The 18852-nt window shown below is 41.0% G+C and overlaps 1 protein-coding gene across 2 annotated transcripts in view; it reads right to left on the bottom strand.

The window, feature by feature from the left end:
• Nucleotides 1-18852, bottom strand: part of ZNF385B (zinc finger protein 385B) — a 1050548-nt gene that overhangs the window by 948631 nt on the left and 83065 nt on the right. The window lies entirely within an intron of this gene.

Here is an 18852-nt window from a genome sequence, read left to right as displayed (position 1 = left end):
AATATTATACAAACAGTTTAATGTATAAAGGACAAGATGGTCCTACAAATCAATAATGCCCATAGGAAACCTAATGTATAAAAATAATTCAGAACACTCATTCATACTCAATCATACCATACATCCTAGAGGGTAAAAAAGTGAACAATTTAATGGCCCTAATTGGTAACCTAGGCCTATAAGGCGTAAACACACAGACAATCAATTAGATGTGAATATTTGTACAATCAAGAATAACCAAACATGGAAAGAAGAATGGAAAAAACAATTGACTGTTTTTAAACAGATTGTAGAATCTTAATGAGTCTGTGTGAAGAAGAAACAATTCAATTCAAAACGCCAACGCGCGTTTCGGTGTGACACCCCTTTTCCTGGGGAAACACCTTCTTCAGGGCATAAAATTATTCAAATACGGTTTCCATGGGACCTATCAAATAATAAACATATACATTATTACATTTGAATTAAATGAGCACTGGTCTTGTACAATAGAGTGGTTTGAGAAATGGATACATTGTTTATGTTGGAAAGTTGCACACATCATACAAATCAATATAGCAAGTGAGAATAAAAATAGAAAGGTATGAAAGGTGGGGTTTGTGAACAAAACAATAAGAAAACAATTTATGACGGATGTCATAGGGTAATGAAGTTCTTATTCCTATACATAAAGTAAATAACTCGGGTAAAGGTCACAGATGTGTGCCCATCAGAGAACATATAGACAATGTCCTCCAAGAAACTAGGACAAATTCCGAGTTTCTTGCCAGGGGCATGAGTAGCAATAAAGTGTAATTAATTCTCAAAAGGAAGATGGTAGGTTCAGAGGTGGGGCCTACTAGGGACTGATACTACATAACAAAAGCCAAAAGAAGTAGGATAAATCTACCTGTAGCCAGCGGGTCAAAAATGTATTTTTAGTAGATGCTTCTAGGCAGGTGGAAACTCAAAGTTTGATGAACAAAGAGACGAACTTGACTCCACTACTTAGGCCAGCCGTTGTATTAGAGTGAGTGGTAAGTGATATCAATGTTCTTTCGAATTCTGGGGATCATAAAAACAAACAATGAGTATTTAAAAAGAAAATTAGAGAAGAGAACCGTGAATTTTTAAAGGCACCTCTATTTGCATAATGCCTACGGTTTAGAAACTTGCTCACCATGGGGACTTAATGATTCAAGGGAAAGCACCAGGTTGCTCGAATGTGATAGGCGGATTGAAATAATCACGTGGACTCGCCGTTAGCTGCGAATTCTAAAAATAAACAAACACAAAAAATTTGGCATTTACTGAGAAGCACGAAAGGTTAGAAGGCGCTATAATTATCACAATTGCACCATTCTAGGGTGAACGCTTACCGTTAAGACGTTTCTAGATAAAGCGAAGAAACAGTCTAGACTCCCTCGGGTAGCGCTGACAATGGAAGGCGCTTAATCCTCAAGGCTGACACCTCGTAACGAAAAACGTCCACGGGGCTCTAGTCGAACAGGAGAGTCAGGCAGTAAGGCGGACTTGCCGCGAGTTCTGAATATAAACAAAAGGCAATTGGTTTGGACGGTTACGGGAAGGGCAAGGGGTTTGAAAAGGCTTAAACTCGAAGGTTGCCACCGATTTTTAAAGGCCGCTTACCGTGAATAATTCTTGGCCAGGTATTCACTCGTCTGACCTCGTTCAAAACAACACAGGCTGTAGAAGGTGCTCCTCCCTTGAAAAGGCTCTCTCCGCGGAAAGAGAAACGAACAGCTTGATGGAACTCAGCTGTTTAAGTACCATTGAGGGGAGTGTCCGAACTACGTCAAAGTGTTAGATGTAAAAGATGGCTATGAATTACACCACAAAGGTCGGATCTGATTTTTGAAACTTGGTGTCAGAGACTGATCACTTAAACATATATCGACTATTGTTAGTCGCGAGTGTGACGAGTCAGGTCACAACGTTGGAGTAAAACAAGTTAAACCAACATCGCTCTGATTGACAAAATAAATGAAAGATCTGAATAAAAGAATTCGTGGTCCTACGATAATATAGAGATACAGAATTGGTAGATCAAAATACGAAACAGATACAGCGTACAAAACACAGTTACAGCAAGGCAGAGTAACGAAGCTTTATCTTCAAGAAGGCAGATAATTCACTATATCGAGGAGGTTAAATAATTGCGTTTTCCCAAGGTAAGTCCTCGTTTAATCCCCGCACTTTAGAATCCAGGAGAAAAATCCAAAACACCTCTCGCTTCTTTCGAATGCGAGCGCTGTCGGTGCCTTTTTGTGTTCTAACCTTTTCTAGAATGGTCCAACGTAGTTCCTTGTCAGTGTGTTTGGACTCCATCCAATGTTTGACCAATGGGGCCGTGAGGTTGTTACGTCTGATGTTGGATTTATGTTCCCCTATACGTATTTTGCATTCCCTGCCGGTCTCTCCCACATAAGGGACATCACAGGGGCATAAGATGACGTATATACAATTAGATGTTTTACAGTTTGTCATCTCTTTAAAGTTGATTGTCCTTCCATTAACTACGAGATTGTCACCAACAATGGCATTCGGACATGCCTGGCAGCCACCACATTGATTGTGCCCTACAATGGGGGTATTGCCAGTTATGGATCTCTGTGTCGCAATATTCCGTTCAGGTGGCTTGGCCCTCACCAGCATATTTTTGAGGTTTTTGTTTCTTCGGAATGCGAAAAGAGGTTTCGGGATCCTAGTTGTCTGGTTGTCTAGATTGAGCAGATGCCATTGGGAGTTGACAATTTGACGTATTTTGTGGTTTATGGGAGAGTGTTTGGTAACACATACCAGTTTTTCCATTTCGTTTTCCTTCATTTTGGGGATGAACAAAGTGTCCCGATTGTAGTATCTCGCTCTCTTTAGAGAGTCCCTAACAAGCCTGTTGGGGTATCCTCTTAATAAGAATTTCTGTTTCATAAGTTCTGAATGAAAAAGATAGTCTTTGACTGAAGTACAGTTTCTACGGAGTCGTAGAAACTGACTGAATGGTATACTTGATTTTTGGCTGTTGGGATGAAAGCTCTTGAAGTGGAGCAAGGTATTCCTGGCGGTTGGTTTCGTGAAAAGGGATACCTGGAGTTGGTGGTCTTCATGTTTGACATAAACATCCAAGAATTCTAGTTTTTCCACACTCCTTTGTGCCGTAAAACGCAAGTTGGAATCTGCTAAATTAATCCACGAAATGAATTCGCTGAGGGATTCTTGGTCACCGCTCCAGACGAAAAATATATCGTCAATGAAGCGTGACCAATGACGGATGTTCTCGTAGAAGGGGGCAACTTCGTTGTAGATGTTACAGTCCTCGAAGTGCCCCATGTATAGACAGGCCACACTGGGCGCACAGGCCGCCCCCATGCTAACTCCCTTTATTTGGTGATAAAAATCACCATCAAACTCAAAAAAGTTTTCTTCTAGAACGATCTCCAAACATTGAATCAGGAATTTTTTGTTGTGTAGTGATGCCTCTGATTCAATTTTGTCCTTAACTGTTCTCAGAGCATCCCCTTGAGGGATATTCGAGTATAAGGACTCGATATCCATAGTGACTAAAATTTCTCGTTCAGGATCAAATTGTAGACCCTCTATTTTAGAGATAAAGTGTCCAGTGTCTTTGACATAGGATTGGAGCGATGTAACCAAAGGTTGTAAGAACCGATCAATATATTTCGAAAGTGGTTCTGTCGCCGATCCTATAGTTGATACAATGGGTCTCATTGGGGGGTCCTTCTGGTTTTTATGGGTTTTAGGAACTCCATAAATAATCGGAATCCGGGTATGGGTGGGGGTAAGATATTCTGCTTCTTTTTCGCATATTTCACCCCTCTCTACTGCTGATACGACCACCTGAAGGATTCTACGTTTCAGTCTTGGCTCAATTTTTTGAGCTGGTTCCTGGTATCTCTGTTGTTGGACTGGTTCCTGAAACTGACTTCTCTGATGTGTGCCTTGATATTGATTCTGCAATCAATATCAAGGCACACATCAGAGAAGTCAGTTTCAGGAACCAGTCCAACAACAGAGATACCAGGAACCAGCTCAGCCACAAAGATATATCAGAACCCGCCAGAACCAATACTGGCGAACATAGAGAAAATCCCAGTGTTTAACTTATCATCATACACGTTGGATGATCCCACTGAAACTTTACTAACAAAAGGTTTATCCTTTGTCCCTTCAGTTAAGATGAACAAATTTGAACTCATGACGGACATACATGCGTTCTTCCGCAAAATCAGACTCAAAATTTTTTTTCAGAACAGAGATATACACAATGACAATGATAACCGTTCGGGCCTCAAACCACCTTCGAACTTCACGCCCACTATTGATCAAATCGGTAAAGAAGTAGAGCTCTTTGAGAAAGCTGTCCTTAGCAAAATTGAAAAAATAACCACGTTTGTACCTCTTCCCACCAATAATATTACTAGGGAAGAAAATAATGCCCTCTCCACCCTGAAAAACAACAAGGACATCACATTGAAACCATGTGATAAAGGGGGAGGCATAGTAATCTTTGACACCTGTGACTACAAGGACAGGATGCATGCACTTTTGGGGACACCTAGACATTACTTAAAAATCAACAGCAATCCGGAACCAAGACTGAAACGTAGAATCCTTCAGGTGGTCGTATCAGCAGTAGAGAGGGGTGAAATATGCGAAAAAGAAGCAGAATATCTTACCCCCACCCATACCCGGATTCCGATTATTTATGGAGTTCCTAAAACCCATAAAAACCAGAAGGACCCCCCAATGAGACCCATTGTATCAACTATAGGATCGGCGACAGAACCACTTTCGAAATATATTGATCGGTTCTTACAACCTTTGGTTACATCGCTCCAATCCTATGTCAAAGACACTGGACACTTTATCTCTAAAATAGAGGGTCTACAATTTGATCCTGAACGAGAAATTTTAGTCACTATGGATATCGAGTCCTTATACTCGAATATCCCTCAAGGGGATGCTCTGAGAACAGTTAAGGACAAAATTGAATCAGAGGCATCACTACACAACAAAAAATTCCTGATTCAATGTTTGGAGATCGTTCTAGAAGAAAACTTTTTTGAGTTTGATGGTGATTTTTATCACCAAATAAAGGGAGTTAGCATGGGGGCGGCCTGTGCGCCCAGTGTGGCCTGTCTATACATGGGGCACTTCGAGGACTGTAACATCTACAACGAAGTTGCCCCCTTCTACGAGAACATCCGTCATTGGTCACGCTTCATTGACGATATATTTTTCGTCTGGAGCGGTGACCAAGAATCCCTCAGCGAATTCATTTCGTGGATTAATTTAGCAGATTCCAACTTGCGTTTTACGGCACAAAGGAGTGTGGAAAAACTAGAATTCTTGGATGTTTATGTCAAACATGAAGACCACCAACTCCAGGTATCACTTTTCACGAAACCAACCGCCAGGAATACCTTGCTCCACTTCAAGAGCTTTCATCCCAACAGCCAAAAATCAAGTATACCATTCAGTCAGTTTCTACGACTCCGTAGAAACTGTACTTCAGTCAAAGACTATCTTTTTCATTCAGAACTTATGAAACAGAAATTCTTATTAAGAGGATACCCCAACAGGCTTGTTAGGGACTCTCTAAAGAGAGCGAGATACTACAATCGGGACACTTTGTTCATCCCCAAAATGAAGGAAAACGAAATGGAAAAACTGGTATGTGTTACCAAACACTCTCCCATAAACCACAAAATACGTCAAATTGTCAACTCCCAATGGCATCTGCTCAATCTAGACAACCAGACAACTAGGATCCCGAAACCTCTTTTCGCATTCCGAAGAAACAAAAACCTCAAAAATATGCTGGTGAGGGCCAAGCCACCTGAACGGAATATTGCGACACAGAGATCCATAACTGGCAATACCCCCATTGTAGGGCACTATCAATGTGGTGGCTGCCAGGCATGTCCGAATGCCATTGTTGGTGACAATCTCGTAGTTAATGGAAGGACAATCAACTTTAAAGAGATGACCAACTGTAAAACATCTAATTGTATATACGTCATCTTATGCCCCTGTGATGTCCCTTATGTGGGAGAGACCGGCAGGGAATGCAAAATACGTATAGGGGAACATAAATCCAACATCAGACGTAACAACCTCACGGCCCCATTGGTCAAACATTGGATGGAGTCCAAACACACTGACAAGGAACTACGTTGGACCACTCTAGAAAAGGTTAGAACACAAAAAGGCACCGACAGCGCTCGCATTCGAAAGAAGCGAGAGGTGTTTTGGATTTTTCTCCTGGATTCTAAAGTGCGGGGATTAAACGAGGACTTACCTTGGGAAAACGCAATTATTTAACCTCCTCGATATAGTGAATTATCTGCCTTCTTGAAGATAAAGCTTCGTTACTCTGCCTTGCTGTAACTGTGTTTTGTACGCTGTATCTGTTTCGTATTTTGATCTACCAATTCTGTATCTCTATATTATCGTAGGACCACGAATTCTTTTATTCAGATCTTTCATTTATTTTGTCAATCAGAGCGATGTTGGTTTAACTTGTTTTACTCCAACGTTGTGACCTGACTCGTCACACTCGCGACTAACAATAGTCGATATATGTTTAAGTGATCAGTCTCTGACACCAAGTTTCAAAAATCAGATCCGACCTTTGTGGTGTAATTCATAGCCATCTTTTACATCTAACACTTTGACGTAGTTCGGACACTCCCCTCAATGGTACTTAAACAGCTGAGTTCCATCAAGCTGTTCGTTTCTCTTTCCGCGGAGAGAGCCTTTTCAAGGGAGGAGCACCTTCTACAGCCTGTGTTGTTTTGAACGAGGTCAGACGAGTGAATACCTGGCCAAGAATTATTCACGGTAAGCGGCCTTTAAAAATCGGTGGCAACCTTCGAGTTTAAGCCTTTTCAAACCCCTTGCCCTTCCCGTAACCGTCCAAACCAATTGCCTTTTGTTTATATTCAGAACTCGCGGCAAGTCCGCCTTACTGCCTGACTCTCCTGTTCGACTAGAGCCCCGTGGACGTTTTTCGTTACGAGGTGTCAGCCTTGAGGATTAAGCGCCTTCCATTGTCAGCGCTACCCGAGGGAGTCGAGACTGTTTCTTCGCTTTATCTAGAAACGTCTTAACGGTAAGCGTTCACCCTAGAATGGTGCAATTGTGATAATTATAGCGCCTTCTAACCTTTCGTGCTTCTCAGTAAATGCCAAATTTTTTGTGTTTGTTTATTTTTAGAATTCGCAGCTAACGGCGAGTCCACGTGATTATTTCAATCCGCCTATCACATTCGAGCAACCTGGTGCTTTCCCTTGAATCATTAAGTCCCCATGGTGAGCAAGTTTCTAAACCGTAGGCATTATGCAAATAGAGGTGCCTTTAAAAATTCACGGTTCTCTTCTCTAATTTTCTTTTTAAATACTCATTGTTTGTTTTTATGATCCCCAGAATTCGAAAGAACATTGATATCACTTACCACTCACTCTAATACAACGGCTGGCCTAAGTAGTGGAGTCAAGTTCGTTTCTTTGTTCATCAAACTTTGAGTTTCCACCTGCCTAGAAGCATCTACTAAAAATACATTTTTGACCCGCTGGCTACAGGTAGATTTATCCTACTTCTTTTGGCTTTTGTTATGTAGTATCAGTCCCTAGTAGGCCCCACCTCTGAACCTACCATCTTCCTTTTGAGAATTAATTACACTTTATTGCTACTCATGCCCCTGGCAAGAAACTCGGAATTTGTCCTAGTTTCTTGGAGGACATTGTCTATATGTTCTCTGATGGGCACACATCTGTGACCTTTACCCGAGTTATTTACTTTATGTATAGGAATAAGAACTTCATTACCCTATGACATCCGTCATAAATTGTTTTCTTATTGTTTTGTTCACAAACCCCACCTTTCATACCTTTCTATTTTTATTCTCACTTGCTATATTGATTTGTATGATGTGTGCAACTTTCCAACATAAACAATGTATCCATTTCTCAAACCACTCTATTGTACAAGACCAGTGCTCATTTAATTCAAATGTAATAATGTATATGTTTATTATTTGATAGGTCCCATGGAAACCGTATTTGAATAATTTTATGCCCTGAAGAAGGTGTTTCCCCAGGAAAAGGGGTGTCACACCGAAACGCGCGTTGGCGTTTTGAATTGAATTGTTTCTTCTTCACACAGACTCATTAAGATTCTACAATCTGTTTAAAAACAGTCAATTGTTTTTTCCATTCTTCTTTCCATGTTTGGTTATTCTTGATTGTACAAATATTCACATCTAATTGATTGTCTGTGTGTTTACGCCTTATAGGCCTAGGTTACCAATTAGGGCCATTAAATTGTTCACTTTTTTACCCTCTAGGATGTATGGTATGATTGAGTATGAATGAGTGTTCTGAATTATTTTTATACATTAGGTTTCCTATGGGCATTATTGATTTGTAGGACCATCTTGTCCTTTATACATTAAACTGTTTGTATAATATTAATTTGTGTATTGATCAAGTATAGTTCTTTTTCAATTAAGTTGAAAAATCAAAAATAAAAATAAAAAAAGATAAATATCTTTATTTGCTTTATATCATGATTTATGCATGGTCGAGATAGAGTGGTTTTTTTGTTTTTTTGTTTTCAATAGTTGACTTAAATGCAACAAAAGATTGTGGGTATAGCAGACCGCTATGTATTGACTTGTGATTTATCCCCTGCTGCTTTACCTCTATTCTCTTAGGGGTTCCCCTCTTGTAGAGGAATTGAACCCTGGTCTCGGGCCAGAACTCTGCATCAGGGTCTGCCGCTCTAACCATTGAGCCACACTCCTCCACCCCTCAAGCCCCTCAAGAGAAGAAGTGGGTGGGTCAATCAATGACAAGAGCCCAGATGGCACAGCGTCCCAATGCACCATACCAAATGAACCCCGAAGAAATAAGAGGTTATGGAGGGTGAATGGGGGACACTAGAACATCACAGAACACAGAGCAGCCTAGGAACGGAAGATACAAAAAAATGGACGACAACCCAAAGTTCAATAGAGACTCAGGAAATGTGGGAAACAGATTGAAATTGCCAGATCTCCGGAAGGATCTCCAGTTCAACGATAATAGTTACATGGGAGATAGCTGCAGTGGAGTGGACCACTAATGGACCCCTAACAGAGGCAGACTCGCCCAGTATCCTTTGTTGATCCTTCTAATAGGTATGTTGGAGTTAAAACATCATTATGGTACTATCCATCTGCTACTATACATTGTTCAAGTCTGTACCTGTTCATTAGCTGGTTGAAATGGTTAAGAGAAAGGTACTTGTGTGCAAAAGGTTGGAGCATGAGAAAGGGGGAAGGAAGTCACCCACGAATAGATAAGCAAAGGCATATCTCCCAGTATTAAAGCTTTGGCTGGTTTTTACGCTAGCCTAAACATGAACAAAAATAACAAACGTCCATCACAACATATAACTTGAGACGTCTGAACAAACCCACATAGTGGAAAGATATATTACATGAACTGGCATTGCTACAAATGGATATATCACTTATTCAGGAAACCAACCTACTGCCAAAGGATCACATATGTCTTTTGTCCAAATAATTTCCTGTGCAGTAATTTTTTCCAGGGAAAATGATAGCTGATGTTGGAATCCTGATCAATCGTAAATGCAACTTTCAGAGAGAGGGGCACTTAAAAGATAAAATATGGTAGGTGGGTGGCAATAAAAAGGCATCCACAATAGAGAGCCCCCTACAAAGGTCTCAATATATTGGCCTAATCAGTTCCTAAGACAAACAATAACGGCATGGCTAGAAGGGCCTGTAGTGAAAGGTGGGACTTCAAATATCATCATAAATGCAGAAACAGGACTCACAATAAAACAGGAAGAACAACAGTCATTACAGCAGCAGGAAATGCCCTAATACAAGAGCAGCCACTGGTGGATGGGTGGAGAACTAGACCCCCATTGGTTATCAACTTCTACCACTATTCAGCTGCACACAAGAGCAAAGCCCTAATACATTTCATGCTATTAGATAAGCAGTTGTTCCCTGATGTACAAGACATGACTCAGGGTCCCATTGATGGAGCAAGGATTTGAAGAAAAGAAACTTGCTCGAATCAACCTCTCGTTAACAAGTACTAACAAGTAAAAATAGAAAAATGAAAGAGAATTAATATACACACGACATTCCCATACGGGGAAAAGGCTTACTGCTTGCTTAAATAAGAAAGAATAATGTGCTACGTAACTGAAATCCCGCTTGAAACCGAAATTTGTCTTGCGCATGTGCGAACCAGTACCACGCAAATAATCATGTGATTAACCCATGTGAGAAGGAAACCTTCACACATGCGCAAGGAGTCACTAACTGTAGGTCTCGAGGTACCGCGTGCCTAGCATATGCTCGCCTGGATTTTAAGAGAGTTTTCCTCTACTAATGCTTTTGCTTAATGAAGAAGAAAATAACATGGGATAGAGTAGAAGTGGGTGATGAACAGTGATAATAACATATTTTAAAAATTAACCGCTGTTTATGATTCCTTTATCAATGGTGTGCGTTTGGGCCTGATGTGTTAAGCCAAAGGAAAAGATGGCGGGAGAAACCTAACGCAAGTTGAGTCTGCGCACTAAAGTCTTGGAATGACCTGCTGACCAGGACACTGACCGGCTGCCTAGAACCAAGCACAGATGCTTGGGAAAGTTCTTCAACTGTAGAAATTATATAAAATTTGTATCTATTTGTTTTTGCGAATGCATGTGAATGAAGTGTTCCGAAAAATTGAATGAATTAAATGGGAAGGGTTTATTAAACAAAGAATTAGTTAAGAAATCTAGAATGACCGCATGAGGTCACGACAACTCCCCCGCCCCGGCCCAATCACAGTCCATGATTCACAGATATTCAAAACCTTTGAGGGGGTGGGACATGCAGAATTAAAGGGTATAACTTGAGTGACTTAAGGTTAAGATAGAGAGAGCTACGGCGAAGAGACGTTGATGCTGAGTGAGGTGTGGGCGAGAGCTGCTGCTGTAGAAGAACAGACTGGGAAGATTCAATACTTAAGACAGCCTGATTAGATTGAAGATTTGCAGAAGAATATCGAGGAGGGGGAGAGTGTAAGGGAGGGATGCGCGCCAGTGCGTCGGGTTCTAGAGAAGTGTAGTAAGTATAATCCTATCCTGCACCTGTCCTATCGTCTTTGTCTTCTGACTCTTAATCAGGTGACCTCCACCAATCCTTTGCAAAGTATGAGTTATTGTGTCTTTTGTCTCTTCATCTATCACTCCTAATGCGTTGGGATTGTTGAATGTATTTGTGTATTTGAATGTTATTTGATAAATTAATTTTTCTCTCCCATGAAGGTTGATGGAGTTTGCACTGTGAATCTGTACAAATGAGCGTTCATTTCGAATGAGTCATTAGATACAAATCTATTGAATCCTACTCGGAGTCGGTGATTATTTTATTGAAACGTTATAATATAGATTTATGAATTCGTTAATATCACCATCAACTACTCGACTAATGGTCTATTGACCAAAGGAAGAGTGTTGATCGGTGAAAATTAATTAGACATTGACTAATTCAGATCAAAGTGAAATAAAACTTGACCCCCAGTGAAACGAAACAGTCAAGGGCCCATTGTGAATGATATGTTGATTGTGAAAGGTTTATCCTGGCCTTTTGCTGGATCACCATCATGTTATCTGACCATGATCCAGTGACATGCATGAAGGATTGCTCGAGTAAGAACCAACAATGGGGTAGAACAACTTTGGCTCCTCCTGGATTCTTTACTAAAAGATGCAGTGGTAATAAACAATATAAACCAAACCTTCTCAGACCACATTAGACGCAGTGATATGGGAGGGGATAAGGCTGTACCAATATGGGAACCATTGAAAACGGACTTTAGAGGGAACTTCATAGCTAAATCATCCGTCTCAATAAAATAAGAGAAATCTTGATAAACCAACTTAGAGATGAGCTTTGAGAATTAGAACAGGTCACAAATGTGCATAATCTCAAAAACTATGGAAGAAACCTTTGATGGTATGAGGGCAGATCAGAACCCTTGAGATAGATAAGGCGACCTACTTATTAACAAAATTAGGCCAGGGGCTCTATGAACTGCGCAAGAAGCAGCGCAGACTGCTAACAAGCTTGCTCAAGGCACGTCAAGTAACAAATCACATTGTAGAGGTGAAAAGTAGAGAGAGAGAACTGCATGCACGTGTAAGAGACAAAGCCACGTGCTTTCAAAACCAATATGACCATCTCTATACAAGAAGACACCCCATGGCAAGGAAACCATGCCTAAAGGAGGGGCAGATACCCAAGATAACAACAATCAAAAGGGACACATTAGAGGCACTGATCAAAAAGGAAGAAATACGTAAGGTTATTTCTGACCTACACCTCTCAAAAACACCTGTCCCGGATTGGAAATTTCTTACAAGGTCATTTGCACACCAATACTGCAAATCCTCCACATAGTTTACAAGGAAATTATACAAGAGAAGAGGGTGATGCCCACCATGTCCGAGTCAATCAAATTGTTTATTGCCAAACCTGGCAGATGACTGTGCCTCATATAGGCCGATCACATTATTGAGTATTGATCCAAAAATATTTTCAAAAGTTGATTAAAATCAGTAATTGAAGATCTCATCCACTTCGATCAGTAGGTATTCATTAAGGGCAGGCAAGCCAGCAACAATAAAAAGCCCTCCACATATTGGATATAGGGAGTAAGGATGATAGAAGAGCTGTCCTAATCTCCCTGGACATGGCAAGGCATTTGACAGGGTAGACTTAGACAATGTGCTTTGGGGAAGGGTTCTGTGGCTGGATATCAATTATGTAGGGCAGGGATCAGAGTCAACAATACTTTCCCAGTGGGTATCTATTTGAAAGGGTACAAAGCAGGAATGTTCTTTCTTGACACTCCTATCTCAGCTGAACCTGGAGCCACTGACCTAAAGAATCAATTACAAGTCACTAAAAAGAGTAAAGCTGGGGACACAAGAATCTAAGCTCACAATGTTTACTGATGATATTTTGCGCTTTTTATATAGCGGAACAAGGATAGATTATATAGTTCCCTCAGCAGCAAACATCTCCCAGAAACTCGAAATAGAAACGTACCCACCATGATGGTGCCAGCCTCAGGTAGCTGAAAAATCTTGTAAGCCCAAACGTTTCAGGACACTGGATATCTGCTAGAATAAATTCTTGGATAATAGGGCACATATAACTCAACCCCCCACCTGCCAAGGCCCATCCAATGTCCAGCCTTAAGTGACCGACCTGCTTAGTTTTAATTTGAAACCATAACTTCACTCTAATTGTGGGTAGTGGCTGCATAGCTGACACTGCTGGATTTTCAAAAAGCATCATGAGCGAAGATTACATTTGGAATGTGGAATTAATGCAGTCATAAGATCTTCTGGGATATGAAGTAATCAAATGGTATTGTCAGTGATGTCCAGTCCACCTGGGAGCAATGATTTTACACAGCACAGCTATACAAGACACTACATCTTCCCTTTTGTTAAATAAAAAGTACAAATAATACATATATACATCACAACTCTTCAATAAGTTATTTTTGTGTTTGAATCAGTCGCTCAGATCTGGTCATGTGAGGCTGCGGAGATACCGGAGAAGCGTCCATGACTGGCACTGGTAAAAGAGACATTGGTATAGTCGTTGGGTGCTCCGAATTCTCAGGTGGATGTCTCAATTCTGACATCTGGAGTTGGTGAATGTCGAGGCGGGTGCTTGAAATGCAAAGAATCTCGCAAAATGGACTTCCAAGGAAGGTGAGCAGTCACCATGAGTCCTTTACTAGTCGCAACCCTCAGTAGGTCAGCATCAAAAGGAGCATCAGACTTGCGTTTCCATTTCTGAGAGACAATAACTTGGTCTCCTCTTTTGAACATGGTGCTCCGAGCACAGTTTCTGCATAGGTCTTCATTTTACATTTGTGAGACGAATCGTTGCTGCAAAGTTTATCAATGCCAATAGATCTTTCAGTGGTCTATTGTGGCAATTTGGTTCCTATGGCTCTCCCAAGCAATAATGTGGCAGGACTTTCACCCATGGTAGAATGGGTAGTTGGCCTGTAGGCATGAAGCGTAGACTGAAGAACTGATTTGAGTTCAATCTTTTCCAGCGCAGCGTGCATAACAGTCTTCTTGAGGGTGCTACTAAATCTCTCAACAACATTGTGCGCCTGTTGCCAGACAGGTGTGCTTTTCCGATGCTTGACATTATGTACAAGTATGAAAACGTTTACATTCTCAACTTTTGAAAGGCGGGTCAGTGTCAGATTCAAATTTGAAGGAACACCCCATGTTGCAAAAATACTCTTTAATCACTAAATGACTCTGTCATGAGTAGTTTATGAAAGATCTTCCACAAGGGCAAAACGGGGCTATTCATCAACAATAGCTAGCAGATGATGTCCATTGTCAAGGGGTCTGAAGAAATCAAGTGCAATCTTCTCACATGCATGCTTTGGAAGATCAGACATGTTTACGAGATGTGAGGTTGTTTTGGATGAGAAGCACAAATGACATACCCTTAACTCTTTTTCAACTCTTTCATCAAGACGAAGGAACCACACTTGGTCCCGTAGAACTCATTTAGTAGCAACAACATCACAATGTCCCTCAGGGGCCAGTTCAATACCTTGTCTCAGACTCTCTGGTATGACAATTCTCGACTCTCATAAGATGATGCCTTTTGGGATAACTGAAAGTTCTTCCTGCACATTTTTGAATTTCTGGTATTTAAGGTCATCATGAAGAGGTCAAGCATGTTTTAGCCACAACTGATGTGCAATAATATCTTTGAGTATCAGCAAATCTCTGTCCGTGCTCATGGCATGCAATGATTTATTCCCACTAATGTGGCAGCAGAGGTACTGGATTTCATGATGAAGTTAACATAAGCATCAGCCGCTATAGAAGTAGTGTCATGGCACTGTATTGGTACACGCGAGAAGTAGTCATCAGGATTTTGATCTTTTCCTGGACGATGCACAATCGTATAATCATACTCCTGCAATTGCAACCCTCACCTCTTAATGCGAGGGGGCAACTTGGCTTTAGGATTGCCGAAAATGGTGAGCAATGCTTGGTGGTCAGTGACAACTGTGAAAAATACTTTCAATACAGGAACACAAGAAAATAATCGCAAGCCCACACCACAGTGAGGCTTTATTTTTCAAGTTGTAAATAGACATGTTATGTCGATGACAAGCTTTGGCTAGCATAAGCTACAATGTGTCTTGGGGCATTGGGATGTCCAGTGTGCTGGGCAAGGATAGCACCCAACCCCATTGGGCTTGCATCAACAACAACCTCCATCTACAATTTTGAATCAAAGTGTGCCATTTCAGTGAAGTTTTCAATTGCATGCTTGATTTTCTTGAAGCTTTGTTCACATTCATGTGACCATCGAAATGGAACATTTCATTATCATTAAGTGTCTAAATGGGGCACTAACAGTGGCAAAGTCGTATATATACCATGAACAGTAACTGGCCATACCAAGGAAGGATCACAGCACAGGTACATCTTGTGGAAGAGAAGTGGATGACAAGGCTTGTACTTTATTTGGATCCTGAGTCATTCCCCCATCAGAAAAGATATGACCAAAGAACTTGAGTTTGGCTTTATGAAACTCAAACTTTATTGCAATTAAAGTGAGACCTGCATCTGCAAGTATACGACACACTTGTGCAAGAGCTTTAACATGTTCCTTTCATGTGGCCAAAAAAACCAGTATGTCATCACTGTAATTCAAAGCATTCGTGACTGGCTGTAATATGTGATGAATGGAATCCTTAAAAAGTTCTGCAGCTGATGACATTCCAAAACTTAACCTTTTAAATCAAAATAAACCACCATGAGTCTAAAATCTAGTAATGTACCTGCAATTTTCTTCCAGTTTGAGTTGGTGATACCATTTGTTCAAATCAAGGAGGGAAACGACTTTATATCCATTCAGCTGTGTAATTATATTAGTAAAGTGCAGACCTGGATGTCGTTCTCTTTCAATCGCCTTGTTCGCTTGGCGCATAATAAGCCAGATCTGCATGGCTCCTGCACTATCCTTCAGCACTACCACTGTGGTTGATACCCATGGTGTCAGACCAGTGGATCGCCCAATGATGTCGTGCTTTAATAGTGTCTCAAGTTATTTCTCAACAGCCTTTTGTAAATTAAATGCAATTCCGCTATGTAGTTGAGCAACATGGATGTCCTAATTTATGTGAAGTTGCACTATCATGGTCTTAAGTCTTCCTAGTCCATATAACAAGGATGGAAACTGATTCACTTTCTCATGATAGGCATTGACATTGTATTTTACAGAAATCAGCCTCATGTTAGCAGCAGTAAACATGTATTTGATGAAGTGCCTGGCAGGACATGAATTGGTGCTTGTACTTTCGTCTTTTAATGCTTCATAGTTGCTCTGAATTAACCTTTACTTTGCAGTGGCTTAGAAGCAGCCACGTATATAATTTGGTTTTCGACCGGGTTAAAAGGAGCACTGGAGATATTTCATTGTACTTTTCTGCTGGCATAATGTGTATCGGCGCGCCACTGCCTATGATAAAAGGTATGGAGCACCCATTCACTTTCAGTGTGATTTTGGGACAATATCTAAATGAATTTCACACTTTCACTTGTCGACCTAGCTTTGACCGGCATCCTTCCTTGCAAGAAGCTAATCTTGCATGTGCACTTCGTCCAGCTGTCAGCATTGACATTGCACACCCATCTTTCTCAATGTTTCTTGATAACGACGGTGATGAACTTTCAGACAAGGAATTTGACGACAATCAACATCATTCAGTTTCTACTTGCCTCAACTGATGTTACCACTTGGCCTTGTAGGTGTGAATGCTCTAGAACTTCCTAGCATCCATTTTGTTTTCTCGACGTGGCTCTCTTAATCTTTCCTCCATTTTGTTTTCTCGACGTAACACACTTGATCTTTCCTTTGCTTTGCAACCCTTTCAAAATGGTTCTCTTTCCCGCAGCCTTTACAGATTTGTTCAATGGTGGGACATTTACCTTCAGGTAGAAAGGAAAATCCACTTTGGAAACACAACTTCTTTTTTGGAGACACTACTTTATGGGCTTCTACCTTGTTTTTTTACTTACTTTTCACACTCAGCGCTGATTCAGCCTCCAAGTTAGCAGCTTGTCTGTAAGCTCCGCTTCCGCTCTGGTAGACATGAGTACTCACTACAAACTAAGTGTCTCTTTCAGCATTCATCGTCTGAAGGAATTGGAGAGCTACCCATCTATTACTCTGAGATGCATGAGCTCTTGATCATTGAACACATTGAACTTGCAATGCTTGATGAGCGAATCAAGTTTTTCTACAAACTCATCCATTGTTTCACCAGCTATCTACCTTTCTTGGTTGAAAATGTACCTTTCCTAGTCAACATTTGGCATTTAATTCAACTTGGTGTTTAGCACATCTTTGATTTGATGGTATGCCACTTCATCACCGTGTGGTATTTTCTTTATCACAGCATTTACTCCTTCACCCGCTAAATCTTTTTGTGTTTTTAGATATTTAATTACCTTTTTGTCATTTGCTTCATCCAGCATATTAATGAAATCATCGAAGGTTTCGATCAAGGATGTCCATCTGTCACCAATATTTAGCTTTTTGGCAGTATCGAAGGGTGGTGGTTGTTTTAGGAATACAGCAGCTTCATAACCTGAGGAACTTTCTGCTGTTTAAAGCGGAGCTCGCTCCAGCCACGTCAGCTGCCCTCTGGGACTGGCACCTTTGTTATGCACTAGCCGTGGGCTAATATTTGGGTCATCGCACCCACTCTCTGGTTGTGGGACGCTGCCTTCTTCTTTGGAGGTGAGTAGCAGCTTTGTTTCTTGCACCGGTTCTTTACCCTTCTCACCTCTTTCCATTGTATCTGGTTTCTACTGCCTTTAGTTTTTTTTCGCATCAGAAATGTTTCCACTTTTAGCGCTTTCTTGCACTCAGCTATCACTGCCCTTAGCGCTTCTCTGTACCTGGTTGTCACTGCCTTTAGTGTTGCCATGCTGTATAAAAGACAGTTCTGTGTTACGTTGTGACGCGGTACCTCTTGTCTTGACTTTACCAGCAAATTTCTTGCCGACGACAAGCAAACCATTTATAGGACCTTCACTTTCTTCACAGGCCTTCCAATGGCTGTACTGGAGCTTTGATTCCACATATGTCAACTGTCAATTTTCACTTTGACTGAGGCCCACATGGCATGCACGAGCAGTTAGCTGGACCACGACAAACTCCCTGGGAGAGCAGTCTCAGACTTCGGGTTGCAGGGTTTACATAATCCCCTATCTCTTCACCAATTGTAGCATCCTCCCAGCATGGGTACATGCAAAGGATCACGCCACTCACTTGGTATAACACCTTGGTATTACACATCTTTATTCCTCAGTATGTAACCATTAACTCCACATTCTATATAATACATTCTCTCACCTACAACCCGAGCACTTAGGTTGCTGTTCCGCTGAATCCGTCAGGATACAAAAGGATCCCGTCAGCTCTAACTCATCAGGCACTACTCTGGCTGGCCACGTGTTTTTTATCAATTATTGCTTATTTTGTGATTCCTAAATTGTATATTGAGGTCATTCACTGTTTGGTCTACGTATCGTGTTATTTACAGATTTGCTGTTGTCACTCAAACACATTCAGTTATAACGTAATGCGTTGAACACAAAAGCTACTGAAATTCGCCAGTTATACTTCAGCAATCTAAGTTTAGTGAATAAGCTATTACTTGCACCCTCGCCATGCACTTATTATGA

This window comes from Triturus cristatus, chromosome 3_1 (assembly GCF_964204655.1).
Source record: "Triturus cristatus chromosome 3_1, aTriCri1.1, whole genome shotgun sequence".
Classification (NCBI taxonomy): Eukaryota; Metazoa; Chordata; class Amphibia; order Caudata; family Salamandridae; genus Triturus; species Triturus cristatus.
The sequence above is the reverse complement of the archived record's forward strand: the minus strand, read 5'-3'. Positions and strand labels throughout refer to the sequence as shown.